At 38.5% G+C, this 26179-nt stretch overlaps 1 protein-coding gene across 1 annotated transcript in view; it reads right to left on the bottom strand.

Moving 5' to 3' along the window:
• hivep3b (HIVEP zinc finger 3b) overlaps positions 1-25746 on the bottom strand; it is a 92412-nt gene extending 66666 nt beyond the window's left edge. The window contains exon 1 of the mRNA XM_079836101.1: positions 25484-25746. The gene's annotated coding sequence lies outside the window, so the exon portion shown is untranslated. The remainder of the gene's footprint in view (positions 1-25483) is intronic.
• Between the last annotated feature and the right edge of the window lie 433 nt (positions 25747-26179).

The following is a 26179-nucleotide window of genomic DNA, read 5'->3' as shown; positions in this document are numbered from 1 at the left end:
TGATACAGGCAGGGATTGAATATTTCCACATGAGCACCAATCTAGCTCAGATGAAAAGTTTGCTAAATCTAAGGCTGCGTTCACACTGCAGGGCTTAATGCTCAATTCCGATTTTTTGAAAAAATTTGATTTTTTTGCAAGGCCGTTCACATTTCCAATTAAATGCGACCTTTTGTGATCTCCTGTGTGAACGTGAAATGACCCAGAAGTGACCCGCATGCGCAGAAGAGTACTCAACGGTCAACGACGTCACTTGTTGTTTACGGAAGTAGCCAAATATGGGTGTCAGCATTGGAGTTCGTTTAGCTTTATTAAAGTTATTTTCGCAACGGAGCCAGCACCATTACAACCTTCTCATGTTAAGAAGAAAATTAAAAAAGAGGAGGAGAGCAAGGTTTTTGTTTAAAGGCTTTTTATTTTTCGCTGGCATTGGAGCCAGGATCGTCTGTAACCACGCTCGGCCATTTCGCTGGAAATGTTTTCAAAAACCGCCCGGTTCCGATAAGAGCCCTCGAGTTTGGCCTGAATAGAGCTGTCCCCCCAAATATTAATTAACTCCGAAATCTCGCTTCCCTTCCACTGACTGGTCTCCGCATCGTCCACCATAGTTGTTTATCTTCTCATTCCCGCCTACTTCAACGTACAATGATGACGTTTGTCGCGTATCAACGACGTGCGGGTCGGATACATGTGACCTGGCAGTTCAGACTGAAGACGCATTTCAAAAGATCGGATATGTATCGGATTTGGACCACATACCCAAGTGGCCTGGGTCGCATTTGAAAAGATCGGATCTGTGTCGTTCAGACTGTCATGAAAAGATCAGATACAGGTCGCATAAGGGCAAAAAAATCGGAATTGGGTCGTTTCAGCCTGCAGTGTGAACGCAGCCTAACAGAGCACTTATAAGCACTGCTAGCTTCTGTGCCTACAGAAACAACTTTAGCTACACGTTATTATGATTCAGTAATACGGAGAAACTATTAGGGGTGGCCGATATGACCGAAATCATATCACGATATGAGTAATTTTATTTCAAGATAATATATAATCACAACACAGTTACTCTTGCTGAAAATAAGGTTGTTACGATGAAGTTTATAACAACATTAAAATGTAACAAATATGCATTCTACACAATACTATACTAGCCTAACTAATACAAGTAAAAGGCTCAAGCTTACTGAAGAACACTACAGTCAGCAATAAAAAAAAAACAGAAACCAAATGCAAGCAATAGGACAATAAATACAACAGAACAAAAAAGAAAAAAGATTTGACAGCATCATATTGCACTTTAATGGTTTGAACGTTTAAACTGACAAAGCTTAAAAATGCATGAACAGTGCCGACGCAACACTGAAGCATGAGCATAACCGTGATAGAGGCGATGATCCAACATTTCTGCCAGTTTATTGTGTCTAGCGATATATTGCCTACAAACTATAATATGAATAAAGGGCCAGATTCACTAAACAGGAGAAATTAGCGTGAAAGCGCAATTCCAAAAAAGCGCAGATGGGAGTGGAAAGTTTCAAATTAAAGATCACAGACGCAGTCGGGTCATTTCAATAATGATCAACACAATCTACCAAGAGCAGCGCACATTTTTGGGGCGGTAAATAATGCCGCAAACACCAGGTAATTGACTAGCGCAAACCTTTGCAAATCAACTTGCATGATTCATTTAAAGCTGCAGTCCGTAAGTTTTGCCTCTTTGTCGCCATCTCTGTTTGAAACCTGCAATTGTAGTTATTTGCGGAATTAACGTCTTTATGTGCATTGGCTCCTCAGCACAGATGAATCTAATGTTTTAAGGAAAGTGTGGCTGTCATTCATTCACCACACCCATGTGGACTGGACACTGTACTTTAGAAATCACAGAATCTACATCTTTGATGAATGACCGAAATAAGAATTTTTACCAGAAAATGTCATCTGAACAAGTAACATATCTGCCACTTTTGAGAAACTGAGAAAAAAGCATTACAGTAAATCGCACAACCAACGGTGATTGAACTTACCGATTGCTTAGCTCAAATCACATCAAACTGTGCAAATTATTAAGATCGTTTTGAACACTGGCTCATTTTGGATCATAAAAAACAAAAACAAAAGCAGCTTTAAATACTCTCCTCTCAATTTTGCGTCTGAAAGGGAAACTTGAAAGGGAAACCTACAAATGGATATGCAATAAGGTCAGCCGCAAAAATAACCCTGTCCACACCTTTTCAGCGCAAATTTTTCAGAGCATGTCTTTAGTAAATCCTTACAGTAGTTTAACACCAAAAGAGGGGTTACATTGTAGGTAAATCTGGCCTTAAATGTGTAACAAATTTGCCTTAGCAAGTAAATAAAACAAGTTACAACATACTTTCCTACCTTATAGTACGCAAAAAGCAGCACGTAAAAAGTGAGTATGATATCCGGTGATATCCGAATAGGTAGCACTCATGGAACTGCAGGCTAACAATACCTGGATGATCTACTGACTTGATAGTGTGCAGCTAGTGGACACTGTGCTATCCAACGAGGCCACAAGAGCTGAAAAGCTGTCAGATTTGAAAAGTTAAAAAAAAAAAAAAAAATTATATATAGGCCCTATTATAAAAAAAATATATATTATTCTGATTCTATAGATTATATTATTTCCAAGTGTAAGTGCTGTAGGTACCAAGAACGATTCTTGGAGTTGTAGGCCTACTTCTTTAACAACACAGGAATAAATTATTTAAAGCATTTAAAACATTAACATTAATAAAAGTGGCAGGGGATTCAAATCAGATTACATGTCGGGAGTTGGAACGCTATGAACTTTTACCTCACTGAAAAATTAAGATTTTTCTAGGATGGCTAAAGTTTTTCTCCAGAACTTCAGTATGTGGAATATTAATCTTATTCAGCCACCAAATTGAAAATATGAGGAACAAGAACACTATGTCTTCATATTTTTGTGACGCAGGCACGGTTTTAATCAGAGATAGAGTCTGACTCATTTCATATATGATGTTGCGAGCGTGACAATAGCCATTATGTACCTTTTCTCTTGCAAATTCACGACAAACTGCGGTTTGTCATAAATATGCAAGAGAAAAGCCACATAATCTCTATGCGATAGGGTCAAAAATATATATTTCAATAAAAATGTTAATACATCCAGCAAGGCATAATTACAGCTAAAAATATTTGCATTGCACCTGCAACTTGCCATTTTAGCATACTGATGACACAACATCATCTATTGGATAACAGAAACTAAAACAAGAGGATGCTAACAATTTGGTTATGAAATCTGTCGTTTAGCAGACATGTAGATCCAAGTCAGGTTATCCTTGTAGTCTGGCACGTGTGAGTGGGCACGAACAAGTTAGAAAATGTGCCCTCTCTCACCCTCTCTTGCTCACCGACACAAAAAAACCTCAGACAGTACAGCTGAGAACAAACTGTACTATATCAAGAGGCAGGTAGCTCTCACTTAAGGAAGCTCAATGGCCTCACACTGCAGTCTAACTTGACGCATTCCCTCAGTTGTGTTTGCAGAGGGCTGGGGCACAATGGCAAAACCAGCATAACACAGACAAACAGAAACCTGATCTTTAAACATCATAAAGTGCACACTAGTGTAAATACTCGGACAAACCCAAGTCACGAGTCTGTTGTTCGTGTATCCTGGCAAAGCGATGGTTGATGCAAACAAAAGTACATTATGTATTACAAATTGATTCACTCCGAGCGCAAACCACAAAATGCTAACATTTGTATTTACATCTTTATTTTTAAAAGAATCTGGAAGCAAAAGATACAAAGTCATCATTTACTCATCATCATATGTTGCTTCAAATCGATGTCTTTCTTAATTCTGTGCAACATGAAAGGATACATTTTGAAGAATGTAATTGGTCGCTTTTTTCCATATAATTACAATGGGGACTGGAGCTTTCAAGCAGCAAGAATTATGCAAAAGCATGATAAAAGTACCATAAAGTCACCCATACAATTTGTGAGCACTATATTCTTTAGTCTTATGAAGTCATGTGTGTATGAAACACACCAAAATTTAAGTTAACTAAAACAAAACAAAAATTGTTAATTGAAATAAAGATGAAATTAAAATTTAATAAAATAAAAAAGATTACGCAACGCCTGGAAATAGGCTAACTTCCGTCAACATAACCAACGTGACAACCTGCTTGCACAGGAGCGTGCTGGGGACTATTTTCAGGTGCTGCGTAATATCATTGTGCCGCTGCACCAATGGTCCGGAGGAATGAGAGTATAGTTCCTACCATATCGGCCTAGAAAGTCTTAGTACACAATGTAACTACAGAAGAGTCAAGTTTTAAATAGGAAAAATACAGAGACCCTTTGGTCATTTGAGCGAGATGCTAACGGTCTAATCAGATTCAATGATCTATGCTAAGCTATGCTAAAAGTGCTCCCGCCAGACCCGGAGATCGGCTGAATGGATTCGAAAACGGTAAAACTCCGCTGTTAAACTCTAGGGGAGGAAATTAGCCTATTTTCAAAAAAACAAAAGTGGAGTGTTCCTTTAAGAGAATGATTTGTTCACTCGCTAAAGAGAGGTATGGATGTCAGAATTTAAAATCAATTACATCAATTACATTCTGTTTCTCATGCAAAGCTATCATATGAATTCAGAAGTGTTTCTGGGCCGATAATACATTTAAAAAGGCATGGGATTGTGACAGACTGGATTGTCAAATGAAGGTGTAAAGTCAGCTTCTGTGCGGTAGTCAGCTTCTGTTGGACAGCGAAGATACTTGGCAGCTCTCTGACTGCTGGCAGCTGGGCAGACAGCTGCAGCGACGAGCGACTCGTTGGACGTGTGGTTATGTAACCATCAACATAGATTCAGACATGCAGTTTAACATCAGGGGCTCTGCAACCAGGACCAGCACTGACTGACATCTGATACAAATACGCAAAGGTGGCCCGAAACGCTCCAGCAACCTGTGCAGCAAACATTGCAGTATTACCAACATGTATATCCTTAGACAGTGTACAACTTGTTCTCCACTTTGAAATCCCAACTATTGTACTCCTCAGTATCCCACTTGTGCACACAGCAAAACTCAAGCCCCTTGAGGCGTAAAAGCCAGGCAGAACTCAGAATCACAGGTGCGGGATATCACAACTAGATCACGCTGAGAGGCCCGTCAGAGATTTAGGGAATTGAAGCGGCCCATGCTAATGACGGAGCTGATGCCAGAGATGCTTTGCTGGAGCTCAGCCTGGTGCTGTTGATCCCCTCTGCGCCTGGGGATTTACCAGCCAAAGCCCCCTAAACCCCTCCTTCCATCTGAGCAAAGAGAAAAGAAGCAGCTCCAGTCACACGGCCGATCGCTAGGCCCATTTCCACTGAACTGAAACACACTATTCAATCAATCAACTTCTACATTCTACTATTTTGGCTAATATGATTATGTTTCTTAGCCACCAAAAAGAGTGCAGTGCATTTAATCATGTTTAAGTCCACTTCCTAACATTCCGTAGGCCTGGCGATAACAGAGACTCGCCTTCAGTGCCAACAAAGTATCACCTGGACATTGGATGATTGGGGGAAGACAGGTTAAATTCAAGTAAATAAAACAATGATTATATGTGTGTGTACTATTTCAGTCTTTCAACTTCAAAATTTCATGTTTCAATGTTGTCCTTTATTTGTACACTGTAAAAAATGACATATGATCAATAAGTTCATAGTTTTAACATTGCTTTAACTCTTTCTAACTTTCAATTTTTTTATAAGCTATACAAGATTCAACTAATCACAACTAAAGCAGGTTTAATGTAATTTAAGTTGAAATGACTTAAACATCCTAGTTGATTGTACATAAAAGGCAGACACTTTTTTACAGTGTAATTATGTGACATTTACAAGCAATTTCGGAGTGAAAATAGTTTCAAAGTAAATCCTACACCATTTTTTTTTGCTCTCTAAAAGTTGCATAGCTAAATTCACCTTTACCTTAAATCTCCAACGCAACAGCCACAGCCATTCACATTCAGACAGACGTCCTTGGCCATAATTAACAATTTCGTGAGTGTCTTGCATCATCAGCATATTGTGCTAAAATGGCATGTCAAGTTAAAAATAGTCCAGCTTTTAAAAAGCGTCTCAAGATGTGTTCTATTCCACTCAGTTGCTTGTCATCCAGCTTTTTTTTATGTAAGAACATGTTCTATGTCCTATGTGTCAAATGCTATAGCATAAATACTTTAGTTGGGATAAATATTTTGTGAATCCGACTGGTTTTTGCAAAACGGGATACACCGATTGCAATTTTCTGGGCCGATTCAGATTTTTGTGTGAACTGCCAATACCATTTTTCTGCCGTTTCCGATTTTCTTTCTAAGAACTATAGTTGACAGCATATATACAAACAAAAATCTATAAATCACAAGTAAAAAGTCAGCAATACAATAAGAACAAATAAACACATTTCCAAACAACAGCACAAATAAATGCAACAGAATAAAGAGCGATATGCAATAAACACTGCTTAAAAGGAACACTCCACTATTTTGAAAATAGGCTCACTTTCCAACTCCCTTAGAGTTTAGCAGCTGAGTTTTACCGTTTTCGAATCCATTCAGCTGATCTCCGGGTCTGGCGGTAGCACTTTTAGCATAGCTTAGCATAGATCATTGAATCTGATTAGGCCGTTAGCATCTCGCTCAAAAAAATGACCAAAGAGTTTCGATATTTTTTCGATTTTAAACTTGACTCTTCTGTAGTTACATCATGTACTAAGACCGACGGAAAATGAAAAGTTGCGATTTTCTAGGCCAATATGGCTAGGAACTATACTCTCATTCCTGCGTAATAATCAAGGAACTTTGCTGCCGTATCATGGGCGCAGCAGGCGCAATGATATTACCCTGCACCGAAGCAGGAAAATCTAATATGTGAAGGCTATTAAAGCTAATACTTTTTAGGAAGAAGACTAATACGGAGTTGGACCCTCTTTTGGAACCTTAATTCTTTGTGGCATAGATTCAACAAGGTGCTGGATGCATTCCTCAGATATTTTGGTTCATATTGACATGATTTAATCGTGCAGTTGCTGCAGATTTGTCATCTGCACATTCATGATGCGAATCTCCCATTCCACCACATTCCAAAGCTGCTCTATTTGATTGAGATATGGTGACTGTGGAGGCCATTTAATTATAGTGAACTCATTGTCATGTTCAAGAAACTAGTTTGAGATGACTTGAGCTTTGTGACATGGCATGTTATCCTGCTGAAAGTAACCATCAGAAGGTGGGTATACTGTGGTCAAAAAAGGATGGACATGGTCAGCAACAACAAGGCTCAATTGACCTATCGGTAAGCCCTGCCCCCCTTAGTTACTGTTGCTAACTCGGACAAACAAACGGAGTTGCTATATCTTACAATGACAGCTGTCAGCGTGAAAACCTTATCCCCAGATGTTTTTGGACATAGAATGCAGCGGACCCTGTCCGATTGATGGCCAAACTTAACTGGTGGTTTATGAAGTTTATTACATCATTTTTCACTACAAAAAAAACGTAAGAGTTGAACAAACAAAGCAGAAGTGCATATTAACGTCTCATTCACAAACTCTCTCTCTCTGTTGCATTATCATTAACATAGATAGCAAATTATACAAAAACACTCATACAACTACTAACAGTAAACAAACATATACAGACCGTGTGGCTTTTCGGGGGTGCAAACAAACTGTAAACTTTGTATCTGAAAACAACTCCGATAAACAGCTAGCTCTCCCTTTCACTACCCTGAGACTATAATACCCATCAAAATAGAAGTCCTCTTTAGTAAGACAGATAATGTAGACAAACATATCTAAACTCACAGAAATATAAGAAATAAATACAAAAACAAATCGTTTTTTGTCAATGTTACATGACGTGAGAACAGTTAGTTATTTCGGTTTGTTGTATGTTAGCAGGGACTTTAATCGTAACTTAATGAGAGTATGACCACCAGAAAATCCTCTCAGAATAACTGGAATCAGTGTTAAAGTACCCCAGACACATAATTTGACCATTTTTGTACCATAAACACCATCAAACCGATGAGAGCTTCGGATTTTCCAATGTATCTCTATGGCGCTGAAACCTAAAGATGTCAGAGTTCCGGTCCCATCACAACTGATCCTCATCTGCCATTGGCTCATCTGCGTTCGAGGGGCGGGGCTTACCGATAGGTCAATTGGTAGTAAGGGACCCAAAGTGTGCAAAGAAAATATCCCCCTCAACATTGCAACACCACCAGTCTGAACTATTGATACGAGGCAGAATGGATCCATGCTTTTATGTTGTTTACACCAAATTCTGCCATCTGAATGTTGCAGCAGAAATCGAGACTCATCAGACCAGACGTTTTTCCAATCTATTGTCAAATTTAGATGAGCCTGTGCAAATTGAAGCATGTGCAATTTTAAAACTAGAGTTGCAAGTCTCTCTTAATTGCCTCATATTTGGATATATCATCACATAACGCAATCGTAGCTCATCTTCGTCAGATGTGTATTTAATTCTTCATATATGCAATTATACATTGTGTCAGACAAATTAAGCCTGTAGCTTGATGAATCAAATCCACTGTAGCTCGATTATACAGTAACTACGCATGAAAATGTAATTTGTACTTTGAAAATACATCGTTTGCTGCATCCCTAGTAAGACCACAAGCGATGTAGGGAAGAGGAATGTGTGTGAGTGAAACAGACAGTGAGTGTCTGTCTCTGACTGCTGAGCTCAGCCGTGTTCAAGCATCTCGCGCTCACACACACACACACACACCTCTCCAATATTCAAGGAAGAAGTTGGGCCAGGCCAAGCGTGAAGACACATGCAGATACACATGTTTTCAGGGAGGAAAGGACGAGAGGGGGAGAGGTCTCAGACTGAGAGTAGAGATTTTGTATCGGCTTTCCTTGGGGTGGAGCATTTTATTTCTGTATGACGCTGAAGTAAAGAACTGCTCCTGGTTTTCAGCACTGTGATTCTGGGAAATTGTATACATTTGACCCTAAGAGCAATGAGATAAGACAGTTTAAAATATCACAGTACAACAGCGTAGACCTGAAAGAGCCGAGTGTTCTCCTCCTGTTCAATACGATCCATTTCAGAGCGATCAATAATTATGCAAGTAAACCACAAATATCGGACAAAAGCCCATCAGACAAATGTCTTTGCATGCCAGCAAATCTCACAGCTGTGGCCAATCTAAATAACCCAAATGTTAGTTTTGGATTCTTGTACACAACATTAAACATAGTCAGTCTGGAAGAGGTGCTAAAGTGCATCAATACAAAAACAGCCCTATTGCATTTGTGTAAGTTGTATAAGTGTATACTTTATAAAAAAAAAGTTTTTCACCTAGATATGCAGATATTACATAAGGGTCAACTGAGCAGCTAACCACTGGTATAATATAACCACAGTGCATATTAAAGGCAGGGTAGGCGACTTGAATAAATATTTTTAAAAAGCCACAAAACAACGGTGGATGACAATAAAGAATGTTTTTTATTGAATTTTATAAAAAAATATTTTAATTGAACAATTTATTAAAAGTTTAAAGTATGCTTAAATATATTAATATAAATAGATACAAAACACAATTTACTTAAAGGTCCCGTTCTTCGTGTTTTTTTGAAGCTTTGATTGTGTTTACAGTGTGCAATATAACATGTGTTCATGTTTCGCGTGTAAAAAAACACAGTATTTTTCACACAATGTACTTATCTGTGTACCGCTGTTTTCACTGTCCTAAAAACGGCTGGTGATTTCCTCTTTCTATGAAGTCCCTCCTTCAGAAATACGTAACGAGTTCTGATTGTGCAAGCGCTTACCGTGTTGTAATTCGACCGCAGCTTAGCGCACGTGCCAGCAGTTCCTGTGTTGTGATTCGACAGCAGCTTAGCGCATGTTGGAAAGGTCACGCCTCTTAACGGAGAGATGTATGCGTTCAATAATCTCTACAGCGTCCCTGGGAAAGCCAAACAAAGGTGATTTGACTCCTGGATGAAAATAACAGCGTCTCGACGACATGGCGATAAACACACTCAACGCAACAGTTCCTTTTCTCCACGCGACCGTCCGCTTCTCCACGTGGGACAGCAACAAGACCGCGCCCCCTTTTTCGCGTTTCTTTGTGGGCGGAGGTTAGTCTGTTCTACTGCTCTACTGACGTAATTAAAGAAGGAAGTACCAGGATGTAGTCCAAGCCAGCCGTTCGCTGTAGGCTTTGAAAGGGAACTTCTGTTAAATAAAATATCTCGCTTGGCATTGAACTTTGAGCTTTATAATTTTACAGGTATTATTTATGCTCTAACAGCAACATTACACACTAACTAAAGTTTGAACAATGGGATCATGCGGAATGGGACCTTTAAAGGGTTAGTTCACCCAAAAATGAAAATTCTGTCATTAATTACTCACCCTCATGTCGTTGGACACCCGTAAGACCTCCGTTCATATTCGGAACACAAATGAAGATATTTTAGTTGAAAGCTGATGGCTGAGAAAGGCTTCACACAGGCCTCCATTGGCATTCAGTACATTGACACTTCCAAGATCCATGAAAGGCACTTAAAACGTCGTTACAAAGTCTATCTCACCACAGTGGCTCTACAATAATCATACAATGCGACGACAATAGTTTTTGTGCGCAAAAAAAAATCAAAATAACACCTTTATCCAACTTGTTCTGGACTTCCGTGTGTGCCTCCACGACGCATGCGCGAGAATATGACGTAGCGCCGGTGTTCGGGAATCGATGAAATACACACTTAAGCCCCATTTTGAGCACTACGCCGAGACCTAAAGCACGATCAATGTAGAATCCAACAGCTTAGACACGCGCGTCTTCCTCTGCTCGTAAACAAATCGCTTCTGGGTCATATGTCCGAACGCCGGATCTGCGTCATATTCTCGCGCATGCGTCGTGGAGGCATACACGGAAGTCGAGAACAAGTTGGATAAAGGTGTTATTTTGATTTTTTTTTGCGCACAAAAACTATTGTCGTCGCATTGTATGATTATTGTAGAGCCACTGTGGTGAGATAGACTTTGTAACGACGTTTTAAGTGCCTTTCATGGATCTTGGAAGTGTCAATGTACTGAATGCCAATGGAGGCCTGTCTGAAGCCTTTCTCAGCCATCAGCTTTCAACTAAAATATCTTCATTTGTGTTCCGAATATGAACGGAGGTCTTACGGGTGTCCAACGACATGAGGGTGAGTAATTAATGACAGAATTTTCATTTTTGGGTGAACTAACCCTTTAACAAATTCATAGTAAAACCTAAGCCACCTAACCCAACTACAATAGGTCTAATTTAACACAAATAACAGTTACAGTAATAACAGCAAAGTAGTCTGTATTCTTGGTATGCTACAAAACCAGCTTCAAGGTTCAGCTTTGTTTTGAAATATGACCATATTCTCTGGCTAAATATTTTAGAATGCATCGCCTTGTTGTTTCCATGGTGACACGTCATGCTTCGCACATGACACAGCAGCCGCAACAGCGCTGTATGACAGCTCAGCTGTATCGTTTTTGTTTGTTTTTATTCAAAATATTAACAAACTTGTTAACTACGTCACAAACTATCTGATATTCTGATTTTCAAATATATGTGAGTGAATGTGTGTTAGTGGATCTATAATGCGCGATGGGCGGCACCATGTTAGTTTGCCCCTCAGAGAATCGGATCTGTTATAACACGCATATTAATCCACATCTCACAAAATACATGAAAGTAAGTGACCGCTGAACTGGGAGAAGACTGGAGTAAACTATATACTTACTATATAATGTGTATCTGATATGAATAAAACACATATGACTTTCTGAAAGGATTGTTATTGCCGTTATTTTGCTAGTACTTATGAGCATTTAAATGTCTGAAACCTAAAATAAACATTATGTGGTTGAAAATACGGAATAGTTGTGATATGTGATGAGCGCGACTGTCTCTGGATCAGTGCCAGCCAGAGCGCGAAAGCACGTTTGAATTTAAGTGGGACCTAAATCTGCGTTCTGATTCGGTCCGGTTACATACCGGTTATATAGGGGCACCGGGTTTCGGTACCCAACCCTACCTGTGACTCAGAGTGACTCAAATGTATGCGTTTCAATGGCAACACTATCAACGCCGAAATGATTCTGCAGCAGTCAGGTGGTACAGGTCTATCCTCTTAAAGTTATGTGTATTATTATAGTAATGTTATGTGATTTGAGACATGAGGTATCATGCATTCATGAATGTGTTTTTAAGGCGGCGTGGCTTTGGACAGCGTTCTGAAGGGTAGGTGGGATCCAATGCTTTAAAAGCTAACATACTATTGCTAGCCGCTCTGAAAATTGCCTAGATATTACATCTTTAGGGATATAAAATAAATTAAATTAAATAATTTAAAAAACAGCCTTAGACAAATGGGAGTCATTTGATCTCAAAACTGTGCAGGACAAAATACAAACCTTTAAATGAACACCCATAAAAAAAACACATCAGGACCTGAGGGAAGAATGGGGAATTATTACTCCTACTTCATTAACTCCAAGCTATAATACCTGATCTAGGTCTGGCTGTTTCAATAAACATGCAACACAAAATATAGAAAGGAATATGTTATTGTTTAGGCTCTCATTAGTGTTGGCCATACCCATAGTTATTTGCATTACGGGAGTTAGCAATCCATGCCAGTACCAGACAAGGAAATGCAATCCTCATCAGCAGTGGTAGCCAACATTCCCCTGGGATCATGCCAGATGATGTTCAACACAACTGCACAGTGCAAACAAACACCTGACCCAAATTGTGCACAATAAGACACAGCTAAATAGGACTAAAGGGTACTGCTAATATGATACAATATAAAGTCATGAGATGAACTATGAAATATGAATGAATAAAGTGAACACAATCTAAATGCAACAATTTCTGTTTTCTGTTTCACGTTTGCATGAAGTTAAACTTTTCACAACTTTCTCCACATCGGTAGGCATGCCTACATTACATCACCAATGGTCGCCCATATCCACTTAATTCGCTAATTCTCATTGAAAATGAATGACTTGTTCGCGTTGTCAGACCATATAAACAAGAGTCACATGAGTACTTTTAAGATTGCGATCACTTGAAATTCTATAGTGGTGTTAATCTAAATGCTACTAATAAAACACAGACTAAATGAAAGATCAACAAAGGCTCTAATATATATCAACAATGCTAAAAAACAGGAAGAGAAAACTTTCCAAACACAATGCAAAACGGAAAACTGACATAATATGTCCAAACACTGGAAAAGCCTTAAGAGCAACACGATATCTGATTGCCACTGACTTGTGAAAGTACGATGCAGAGAGTATGGCCAGAATGTGGGTAGTAATGTGGGTAGTAAAGTATGTGACGGCACCCAAGCTGGTATGTGGAACTGTTGTGGAAGGAATAATGATTAACCCATTGCAGCTGTTGGGACAGTGCTTGTTTGCGGCAAAGTCTGTGGTAATTGTGCATAATGAACATCTTTGGGGTAGACTGGTAAAAAGCGGAACAAATTCACAAAGGAAACAGAAAAAGACAACTGGGCATGTGATAAAGACGATATGCAAATACAGTGGGGTCCAAAAGTCAGAGACCAATTGTAAAAATGCTTCTATTCTTTTAAGTTAACAACAAAAAAGGGACAAATTCATAACAATTTATATTATATTTTCATCTTATCATCATCTTATATTATCATCTTGTTCTTCAATGGAAGTCAGTGTTGTCATTGTTAACTAAAACTTAAAGGGGACATATGCAAAATTTACTCTAAGGTGTTTGAACACTGATGTGTGTCCACAGTGTGTGTGAACAATCAGCCTTTAATGGTAAAAATCTACTCACTCATTTTTTTTCTAATTCACATAAATCAAAAGCAGCGGACTATATTGACTACATTCCCCCTATATTGACATAATTTGACAGTTCCCACACGAGCACCTGTCCTGTACAGCGATTTATAGATTATCATGACAGAACATTCTAATTGATTACTTGAAGACAGCAAACTCCACATCGACTGAATAAATTCATCGATTAACTATTCAGAACCATCCTGTTGCATTCTACATGTTGTCACTTCTTCTTGAGTCTCTCCATCATTGTCCGACTCTGGTTCGAACATATAAGGCTGAACACTGCTACTGATAGTTTCTGACATTTTCAGAGCGGGAGATTGTCCTGTTTTGTTGTTGCCGGTATGCCAACTAGGGTGGCCATACGTCCGGATCTTGGCCGGACAGTCCGGATTTTAAGCTCTCTGTCCAGCGTCCGGCGCAGCCTCAAGCCGGACACTCATTTGTCCTCCTTTTTGGAGTTGCGCTGAATCGGCCTATAAAAACCCACTCTAGAATCTTTATTGGGACGCAGCATCATAGCGTTAGCGTATAATGCCGTAAGATCTCTGGTCAAACAAATGATTGGCTAAAAGCGGTGTCAAATAAATATCTGATATATCATTGGTTAAAAACGTAAACAAGCCTCCACGATGTGCTGGCTACGTCATATAACGTTAACATGCCTAAATGTCAGACGTTCAGAAATCATTTAATCTGGAATGGACGAAAGAGCACAATTTTATATCAAAAAGCACACTTTGTCGCTGTGAAGTGGACATTAGTAGTCAAAGGAAAGCCGCCATTGACCGACATGCCAGCACGAAAAACATAAAAGTAACCGACGAGCCGCAGAGGCTACGTCTTCCCTTAGGTAATTTTTTTCGAGAAGCAACATCACCTCAGGATGACAAAATCTCCGCTGCAGAGCTTTGTAAAGTCTATCATAATCATGCAGTCAAGCATCACCAGTCATACAGAAGTACATAAATAACCAAATAATCTTGCACAGTTCCAGAAAAACATTACATTTCTGGACTTAAAAAACAGAAATACATAAATAAACAAATAATGAATGCGAAAAATCAATAAATAAGAACACATTTCAGTTCTTAACAAAGAGCTGCTGCAGAGGGTGAACTTCTTTGTTAAAAACTGAAATGTGTATATATTTATTTTTTCGCATTTATTATTTGTTTATTTATGCATTTCTGTTATTTCCAGAAGTCCAGAAATGTTATGTTTTCAGGCACTGTGCACTTTGCAAGACGGGCATCTCAGTGGTCAGTTTTTGAAATGGACATCACAATGTCTTGAATAAATACAAATACTGGTGAACAAACACTTTTTTGCCTCTTCTGTTACACATGGATTCACATCAAGATATATCGTAGATCAAATTTGTCTGGCAATGAATAGAATAGGCTATAGCAGAATCACTGTATGTATCATGATACCATCGATATGATGGACAAAATTGTATTGTAGTTGCGAGTACACCAGAGTCCTATGCAATTATTCTTGCCTCACTAAAATTCTGCAAAGTGTCCTCTTTTTGGTGTTATGGAAATGGCCACCCTAATGCCAATGCGCATGAGCTCTTGAAGTTCCACCCTTTTTGAAAGGGGGCCGGGAGCACCAGCTCATTTGCATTTAAAGGGACACACACAAAATATTTTTGCTCACCCCCAAAAAGTGGCAATTTTAACATGCTATAAAAACGATCTGTGGTATATTTTGAGCTAAAACCTCACATACACACACTGCGGGCATCAGATACTTATTTTACAAAAAAAAGGGGCATAATAGGTCCCTTTTAAAGTTAGCCTACATTTATTTTTGTAAAATGAAGTAAAGCTGAACAAAATATCTCAAATAAAATATAAATATTTGACAAAAAAGTGTTGAAATGCTGTTTTGGCAACAATTTAAATTAATAAGTCTAAGATGAAGTCCTAAAAACTGAAAACAAGAATTAAAGCTACATTTAAAAGTTTAAAACAAAAAAATTACAAACATAACAAAAGCAATGAAACTACTGAAATCTATACTAAAATAAAAAGGAAACTGAAAATATAAATATAAAATCTAATTCAAAATATATAGTAGTAGGCTATATAAATAATATTAAAATAACACTGGAAGCAAAAAGCAAGAAAAAATGCTGCAGTATTTTAAATATTCAAGCGTCTCTTTATTTCTACATTTCCAAATTCTCTGCATTCTCTTTTAATTAAATAATATTCAAAATAATGTAAAACCATGTTAACAGAGTTCTAAGACTAACTGTATGTGCTTCTCCAGTAACAGCAGGAGGAATGCTTTCATAAACAGGATGCCAACATGAGGGAAGTGTCAGACTAGAGATGATAGTGACAATCACCTCCTGTTCTCTTGCTATTACATTACTACCAGAGGCATCACATTCTTCTGAAGGTGAAAGACAGAAAGTTGTCATTTCCGGCTCCTGAAAACAAGAGCAAATGCTAAGTAAAGGAGGGTGTGAAAGGGGGGGATAAAAATTAGAATCCAGTGATCAGTGGATCTCCCAGAGCTTTGCTACTCATCAAGCAGTAAATCAAAGAGCAGGGAGTGAGCATTCTGGTGTCATTTTTCCCTATGGCATGGCAAACACCAAGTGAGTCTCTGACTGATGGGCGACGAAGGACATCAGGCTCATTCACTGTGGAATTATAGCACCTGATGCCCTTTCCAGACAGCCCCATTCATTTCGCCTCTCTTCGCAGGCTCCCTGTGACGCTGGAGGACTCTCAGTAAGGAGCAGTGTGGTGTGATGACTGGGCATTTAATCAGTTTGGGTTGTTTAAGATAACGGCCAAGTTCTTATCTTTCTGCAATAACATACCTGACAGGAGGATGATTCTGTTATTCTACTGCTGATGCTGATATGGTGTCCCTAAAGAACACTTTCCTATGTTTCAGAAATTTGGCACATTTCTAAACAAAATATTGGTTACAAACCACCCAGCAGTCTGTATATTAACCACCCAGAGTCCATATTTGGAATTGTATTATCAAAATTCCATCATAAACTCCAAATTTTCAATATTATTACACTTCTATATAATTTAAAACATTACATCCTGAAGAAACATCTAAGTTAATCTCTCTTTCTCAATACTAACATCTCTCAAAAATGTAGACATATATTCTACATACAAAGTTCTGTTATGATGGCATAGGCTGATCGATCCCTAACTCAATCTGCTTGTAATGACATAATTCTCTATCGGGCACAGCTGATTGGTTCCCGCTCTATCAGCAGCCAATGAGCTTGCTGCTCAAACTTCAAATACTTTTTCAGCATTTGCTTTCAGAAACCCTCCACCTCCCCAGCTCCACCTGCATAGATCTGAAAATTCTGTCATGAATTAATCACCCTCATGTTGTTCCAAACCCATAAGACTTTTGTTCATCATTGAAACACATATTAAGATATTTTAATGAAATCTGAGAGATTTCTGTCCCTCCATTGAAAGGCTATTTACCCAAAACTCTGATGCTTCAAAAGGTTCATAAAGAGCGTCACGTTTCAGCTTCCGCAAGAACCAATGAGGTTTGCTCTCATGCGTCAAGTCAGTATGGTTGAACTTCCATTTCACTGTTCGCTGATCGATGTTTATATGTGAACAAAAGCTTAAATTAAAGCTTTTCATCATATAAAGCGACCATGTCTCTTCAGAAGACTTGTATTAAACAACTCAATTCATATGGATTTCTTTTATGATCTCTATATAAATGCTTTGAAGTGACTTTCAATGGAGGGACAGAAATCTCTAGGATTTCATTAAAAATATCTTCATTTGTGTTCCAAAGATAAAAATTCTTATGGGTTTGGAACAACATGAGGGTGACAATTTTCCTTTTTTGGATGAACTACCCCTTTAAAGCTTTACAAAATGAGCCAGAATATTTAATAAAATAACTGAAAGAACTTTGTGAATGATGGACCTGCTAATACTTAAATAACAATACCAGAATAGATTTTGCTGGCCAGTTATTTTGAGGAATTTTACTCTGCATTCAAATAATTCAAGTATCTACTGCAGCACCTCTTAGGTAGAGCTACGTTTTAAGTAAAAAAAAAAAAAACTAAACAAAAATCTGCTAAAAGAGTGACTGCAGGGGAGAAGCAAGCAGCAAACTTGATGTCTAACGGGTCCGTATATGTTTGTGAATATTTTCAAGGAAAAAGGAGATAAGAGACGCAGTGAGGGTTGATAAGGACAAGGCACTGGGCACATACTGTGATCCTTCAGATCTACACTTCATGCCATCCGCCGCTGATGGGGCCTGTGTGGCATGCTGGCACGAAACAAAGCACATTAACTTCAGCAGAGAATGTTATTATTTTTCTTCACAGTGTGAATTTCAATGCCTCACAATGCCATTGTTTTATGAGACAAATCTTTCATGTCCTCCATTTTGCATGTGAAAGAAATGTAAATGGAGCAGTTAAGCCAGGGAAAACTTCAAGATGAAATTCTGCCAACAGCTCATTAGTCTGACGGTTATAGCGCACCACAGGTGCTGCGGTGTCCTGGCTAACGAGGTAAGCAATGGTCATTAAAGATTCTCACACACTTACTGGCGACACACGGCCGTTAACCTCGGCAACCTCTGTGGATTTCTAGAGAGTTTGACGACGAAAGTTACAAATGTTTTGTGACCTTGCCATGCTCTTTTCTAATGAAACCATTAGACGGAAGATATGCTATTAGACTTCTGTTTCTTTACAAATAAAGTTAACTTCAACATAATAGGGCCATCTATAATAATTATGAGGGATAGTTCAGCCAGAAGTGAATATTCTTTCTGTCATTTTTCACTCATTTTCATGTCATTCAATCCAAACATTATCCAAGTATTTTTTGTGTATTCAAATATACTGCTCAATCGACATACTATTTTTTGCATGCCATTACATGTAATCATTTAGCAGACGCTTTTATCCAAAGTGACTTACAAATGAGGAGAACAATAGAAGCAATTAGACCAACAGGAAGGCAACAGCATACAAGTGCTGTAACAAGTCTTAGGGTGCGTCTCAATCAGCTCCCTAGTTCAGTAGTCAGGGCACTGATGAGGGAGTCAGCCCATTGACTGATTACCTGATCAGTGCCTTGACTACTTAACTAGGGAGATGGTTTCAAAACGCTCTCCGTCCACACGAACATTTTCCAAAAGTTTCTCATCCACACTGAAACGTCAGTAAACGCCAAATTCAACTTACTGCGCATGGGTAAAACCTCGTAAAAGCTCACTGAGATGATACAGACATCATAAAGTTATCACACAATTCTTCTGGCAGCAGGATCATTTTATTTAGCTAAATATCTGACCTTTCACTGATGCGTCAAGGTCGCACATTTTCAGTCATCCTTGCAGGACTGTGATATGAAGTGTGCAAAGTAACATATTTTAACAACTGTGTGAAAGTGAATAGCAGATAACTATCACAATAGCGGTATAAACTAGAGCCCGACCGATAAAGGATTTTTAAGGCCGATACCGATACAAATGTTTGGTGATTTAAAAATCCGATATTCCGATATATTGGCCGATACGCATAAAAAACAGAAATGCGTATAATAAAAAAAGTCCCCTTACATTAGCTATTTGTAGTAACCGTATTCATGAATCTCTAAAATAATATGATAATGCAGTTTAAAAATAAACTTGTTTGTTTTATTTTCACAACAGAACAGAGGAACATAAAAATATATTCAAATTCTGATAAATAAAATGTATTAAAAATACAAACTTAAGATGTGGAACTTAAAATCCATTGGACGAAAACACAATAACAAAAACAATAAGTTTGTTGTGATTTTCAAGTGCATTAATGTTAGCGGTCTTCCACTGATAGCCATGGCAGTAGTTCGCTTTGTGGTTAGCTTAAGTCTATGATAAGCCATAATTTAGAAATGGACAATATTGTAAAACATACTTTTTCAAAATAACGGGCAAGGAAGAGATGATACGTCTCATGCTGTGAAACGGTCACGCTATAACTTACTAGCTAATTCCGTTTCACTCTTGGCTTACATGTAACAGCAAAACTGGGCTTGGCAAAACTGGAATTTTGTCATGCTTATTTGAGTTAAGAGAACTGATGGGGAGGTTCTTTTCAATGTTATTCAAGCAATGTATGTCTCGTGCCAGCTTACCATGCACTTCACGGATGATCTCAGTTGTGTTGTGAATGTTGGCGGCACCAGCATGACTCGTTGTAGAATGCCCTCTGGTGGACAAACTATGAAACACCAACACTCATAATGTGGTTGAGCGGTGTTTCGTCCATTTTTATAATCTTTTTAAATATTAATTTATCAGCCATCATAAATGCCTATACCGATTGTTTGGAAAATTCCTAATAATCGGCCGGTAATATCGGCCCGCCGATATATCGGTCAGGCTCTAGTATAAACATACATATTCGTACAATATGCGTCACATGACTAAACATGCGTCATCGTTTTCAAATACCTCCGTCTTCACTCCACACTGTCGCCAGAGTGAGACCGTGAGACAGAGCCTGAAAGCGTGTGTCTCACGCCAAATGCGTGAGAGTTGGCAACCCTGAGTATGAATGTAATCTGGACGTACTAATTCGCCATGTTGTCATATCATGTGACCTACCAGCTTCACTGCCATTCATGAATCCTCTCCCATGGCCTCATGGGATAGTAAAGTGTCCTGGGGTAGGCGATATACCGGCAGACACGATTAACCGGGGCTGAATCCGAAATCGCCCCCTAAACCCTCAATCACTATTCCCTACTTTAGTCCACTAATACAGTTCACTTGAAGGAGTGAATGAAAACAAGTGAGCAAATTCGGACAGCTGCTGTGTGTACATCGGCTGTACACTCGTTATTGCGGTGCAATGTGGGATTGAATGAGTGCACTCAATAACGTCCACTATCGTTTCAAACACCACTACAAATGGCTGTCCCCTCAAACAGTGCCCTATTTAAGGGTATGGGGGGGGGGGGGCGATTTCGGATTCAGCCCGGTAAAAATGTGTCAAAGATTTTGGACTATCGTCTCTATCGGTTCCACTGTGAAGTTGCTGTGCTGTGCGGCCACGTAAACGTAGCGTTTTCATGCGTTTTAAAGCTTTACGGATAAGAATAAGAATTTGATTTTAAACCATCGGACCGCAGAATGCGGCGAAAGACGACTCGTTTCAGTATATGCTCGCACTCTTGAGAGACTGTTTCTAAGCTTTGCCTGAGAGACACGCGACATTGTTAGTATTGTTAGTATAGGCTAGTATTGTTTTTTTTAAATGATATTGAAAATGGTGATAAGAATTATGAAATTTCACCCGGATCACCTACTACTTCCATTGAGATTCCGAAGTGCGCGCATCCAATGGACAATTTACTATCCCATGAAGCCACCGGGGAGGATTTGTGAATGGTAACATGTACATGACTAACGTTGACGAATTACATTCATACCACATACAACATATTTTTTAATGGTAATGAAGTAATTACTTATTTAAAATAAGAACCTACTTGAATGCGATTTCTGACGTAGCCGCTGACCAACTAGCAAATCATGGTCTTTATGTGCGTTTTTTTTTTTAAACAACCATGAACACTTACATAAATTATTTTGTAATCCAAAGGAAAAAAATGACAGCATACAAGTCAGGATTTACATGGGAGAGTAAATAAACGGTCTATTTTTGGGTGAACTCTAAATGTTATACATTTTCACATCACATCAGCTATAGCAACACATCATCACTGTAGCCAAAAAGTCACTTAAATATAAAATTCCAAATTGCGAAACAAGTATTCATAATGAGAAGGAAACTGAAAAATGGTGCATAAAGTGCCATACAGAGACAATGAGTAACCTAGTCTCTTTATTTAAGGAAGATTGAAGCTGATTTTTCCTCATTCTTAAAATGCAGGCTGCACTGTAACTCCAAATTAGCGGGCTAAAAGCAAAACATTTTCTGAGTATCAGAAAAACAAATCTCTCTTTACAAAAGGTGTTGCTTATGATATTCTCAAACAATTGTGACACTGTGATAAATAAAAGAAGGAAAAAGGCCAACGCCATTCCTCCCTTCAAATTCTGCTGAAGCACTGTTGCCGCTTAGTTCAAGCAATAACACGTCTCATTCGCAGAGCTCTCCGCTTTGTGCTGATACACTCAAAAATAATATCATTAAGCTCTCCCTCCTCACCACCACACACTGCATTAAAAGAGACTAGCTCTAGCCAACTGTGTCTGAGGCAAACAAAGCCAAGTTTTTCATGTTACTTGAGATGAGGGAAACTGTTTGATCACATTAGAGAGTTGACTTAACTCCAAACAAAACCAGCCTGAATCAAATATATAGCCGCTAACATCAGTGCATATGAAACACTCTTCAAATGCATGAAAACATTGACACCAACAAATTTATGATTTGAATGGATTAGAAATAACAGCAAATAAGTCATATAGTACCTAATGTGGTTAACGATGATGACTGTGATCATATAATTGCAATATGAAAAACTATCTTAACAAAAATATGTAGTTAATTATGATACATTTCCTAAGCAAACCCCCCAAACTATAACGCTACTTTTTAAAAGGGATGCACCAATATGAAAATTTTGGCCGATACCGATATTTATTTATATAATCAATACTGGCCGATAAATCTAAAACCAAATTTTCATATCATTTTTGAGAACCTGCTTACAAAAACAAAAGTCTCAGCATTAAATCCATGTCCCAAGGACACAATTATAATGTTCTCATTATAATTTTATGTAGCCTATAGGACAGACTTAAAGCTACACTGTGTGATATTTTCCCCCATCTAGTGGTGAAAAGGTATATGACCATCCAGTGAATTTTAGTTTCTGTTCCTCTAAATTCCGATTTCGTTTCAACTCCTACGGTGGCCGATTTAGTCCAAGATTAACATGGCTTCCAGTTCGACCTCGTCCACATTCGACACGGTGCCTGTGGGATATTCTGTGCGCAGTGGGATGGTTGGAACTCAACTGGCCTAATTATTCGGCTAGAAAGAACTGCAGCTAATCCAGAGTGAACTTTGATGATAGTAATGTTTATTCAGTCATCCAATTGCAAGGCATAAACAGGTTTGCGTGGATATGTACATAAATGTGGTTTCTGTGAGAGAACAAATAAGGATTGTAAATATACATACACAGTTAAGAACTGTATAACTATACTTATAAGTTACATTTGTATAATGTAACCGTAAACCAGAGCTTATTGTACCATATATAGGCGCTAAATGCAGCTGCATTAAAAGGAGCGGAGCTGCCGCTGCTGCTGCTAACAAGCGGTGTCGGATTACAAAAGTGTGTGCGCCGCTTTAACGTTAGCACTGCAGTGCGCTCTGTATAACAATTGTTAATATGCCGATCAGACCTGATACATATTTCCATCAACATACATTACAAGCAAATATTTTCTAAAAACGAATAAACATTGTTGATAACAAAATAACTGAATGAATATTCAAATAGGTGAGCATTACGCTATTGTATGTTGACACAAAAATACTTCTGAGGTGACATCAACTGAATTACGCGATGACACACTCTGAAACACATCTACAATGACAATAACGATTATTACTTACGGAGTTATTAACGCACAGAAATACCACACAAGGAAAAACAAACTTTTGAGGAATAAACAAGCCAGGAAAACTCCAGGAAAACTCCGTATAACTCTGTTACTGGACGCTGCTGAGATGAAAACTCTCTGCACATGCACCAGACAAGTCTGAACAAGTTGACGCGCACATGCGCGAGGCAGGGAATTTTGTACAGTGCCATCGAGTATTAAAACCGGTTAAAACGCGAAAGGCGAAGCTTGAATTTACAGGTATGTCCCTCTTTGGCTAATGTACTTTCAAGATGGAGGGGCAACATGGCGACCACCGTTAGATCCCATTACCTTATGTATTTTCAATGGCATATTATAAACTTACGAGAATACTTTATTACTTGAAAGAAGTAAATATACATTAATGAGCACATATATTTTTGAAAGAACTAAGTGTTTTTAGCTAAGAATAGACTAAAAAAGTTACACAGTGTAGCTTTAACTGTTTTCCTTTTTGAAGTGATTTCAATCATATTTCAAGCGATTCAAAACTATCATGGAGAACAGCACGCATCTGAAGAGTCTCAGCTGAAGGAAATAATCCATTATTAAATCGGCTTTAATATATTGGCCAAATTTTCACATCGGGCTGATAACGATAACATTAAAAATGAGCATATCAGCCAATGGCGATATGGTGGCCGATATATCGTGCATTCCTAATTTTTAAAACCATGTTGATGTTAAAGTCGCGATGAAACAGAAATAGCAACAGGTCTTTTCTTCCATATTATGTACATCCAAGAGTAACGGATATGGATTATAATAAAATCATATCGGTTGTTGATTGGATTTTGAGATGTGGATGTTGAAATCAAAAATGGAGAAAGATAAACGTGAGTTTGGAGGGGAGGAGTTTAAGAGGACTAAAAGAGTGGAAAAATCCTGCATATGTCACCTGTCTTTTTCATGGGTGACATACAAAAGGTCAAGTAATGACATTTTGAGGCAATAAGATTTTTTAAAAATTAAACATTCATTGTCACAATAAGATCCATGCATTTAGAAAATACATTTCATGCTGACTTTAAGCTCCACAAAAGATTTTTTTTAAGTATTTCCTGAGCTAGAAAAACATATTTTCAGTAGAAGACTTAAATTTTGGACTGTTCCACAAAGCTATCGGAAATTAAAAATATACACACATATTTTAAAGATAGTCCTTCTAAAATGAATTCATACCTTCCGAAAGGATATGTTGAGGCACAATGACAGCCTCGTTTTCACTGTATGAGAAAAATAAAAAAGCTATGGAAGTGGATGGTGACTGAGTGAAAGTGAAAATCTCCTTTTCTGTTCAACGGAAGTCATGTGAATTTGGAACAACGCGAAGGCGAATAATGACAATTTTCAGTTTTGGAGTGAACTATCCCTTTAAGTATCATTCTCTATTGAGCAAATGTCCAGTGCTCCCTAGCCTACCCCACACACGGGGGAACTCCGTCTATGTTCTGTCATTTCCAAGAATTAGGAAAGAGCGTCAGATTCCTGGGTTGTGTGGTTTGCCATGTAGCAAAACGTTATTCTTGGCTGACCGTCGGAGCAAAACCCATAGGCTGGAGTGAGAGTTCGCGCTACATTTCTCAACTTGTTTGAACAGTCAAGACAGCTGATTTGACTCATATTGTGCCGCATAGTTTACAGAAAGTCAATCTTCATATTTAACGTATGAAAAGTGTAATAGCTTCGACAAATGTCACTTAAAACAGTTATTTCTGCAAAACACCACGTCTAAGTTTTACTAACAGACTTCATAAAATGTCATTCGTGCTGAATGAAGATATCAAAGAAAAATACTTAGTAAAATGCTTACAAATTCACAAAAAAATCAATGTCTTTAATCGACTAATGCATACATGAAAAAAACACAAAACATTTACACGCTAGACCATACCTGACACAGCTGTTGGTGTTGCTGTAGCCATTTAACGTTACTCTCCAGGGCAGCCGTGGTCCGCATCTCATCGCTTGTCAAACGGAATCGCTGCTGACGCCTCTCTGCGTTATTTGGACGCTCTCGGGAGCCAACAGGGCTTCCCCTCCTGCTTGTCAAACTGGAAGCGCAATCATGCGTTCAGCTGATCAGCGCAACAACAACAGCCACGGTGTCGCGCAACGCAAACAGTTCACACCGCACCACCCTGCACGCGACGCCCCGGGGGCCCCGCCCCCTTCCCATGCTCTCGCAGATCTCAGGGTGATTAATAATCATGAGGTAGTATCCTCTCGCGTCGCCCATTGGCCGAATAACTACCTTAATTTTTTAGCTCCCTCCTCACTGTCAGCCACTGCCAGGTGACGTCATGGAACATTCCAAAAATTCCTTGTCCCGGTATTCTTTATTTCAAGGGGTCCCTGCAAAACTTGTGTTTAGATTTTTTTTTTTTTTTTTTTACAATCAATCAATAGGCCTAATATTACATATATATACGGTAGGCTATGTTTTTTAAAGGGACAGTTCACCAAAAAAAGTACATTCTGTCATCATTTACCGTATTGGGAAAAAGTGTAAGGGTGAATTCCTTTACATTGGCCCTAGGTACACATTGATATTATTTATAATTATCAGTTAAACAGTCATCATAACCAA

This window comes from Gobio gobio, assembly GCF_949357685.1.
Source record: "Gobio gobio genome assembly, chromosome: 15".
NCBI lineage: Eukaryota > Metazoa > Chordata > Actinopteri > Cypriniformes > Gobionidae > Gobio > Gobio gobio.
Note: the sequence above shows the minus strand (reverse complement) of the source record. Positions and strands in the feature narration are given on the sequence as shown.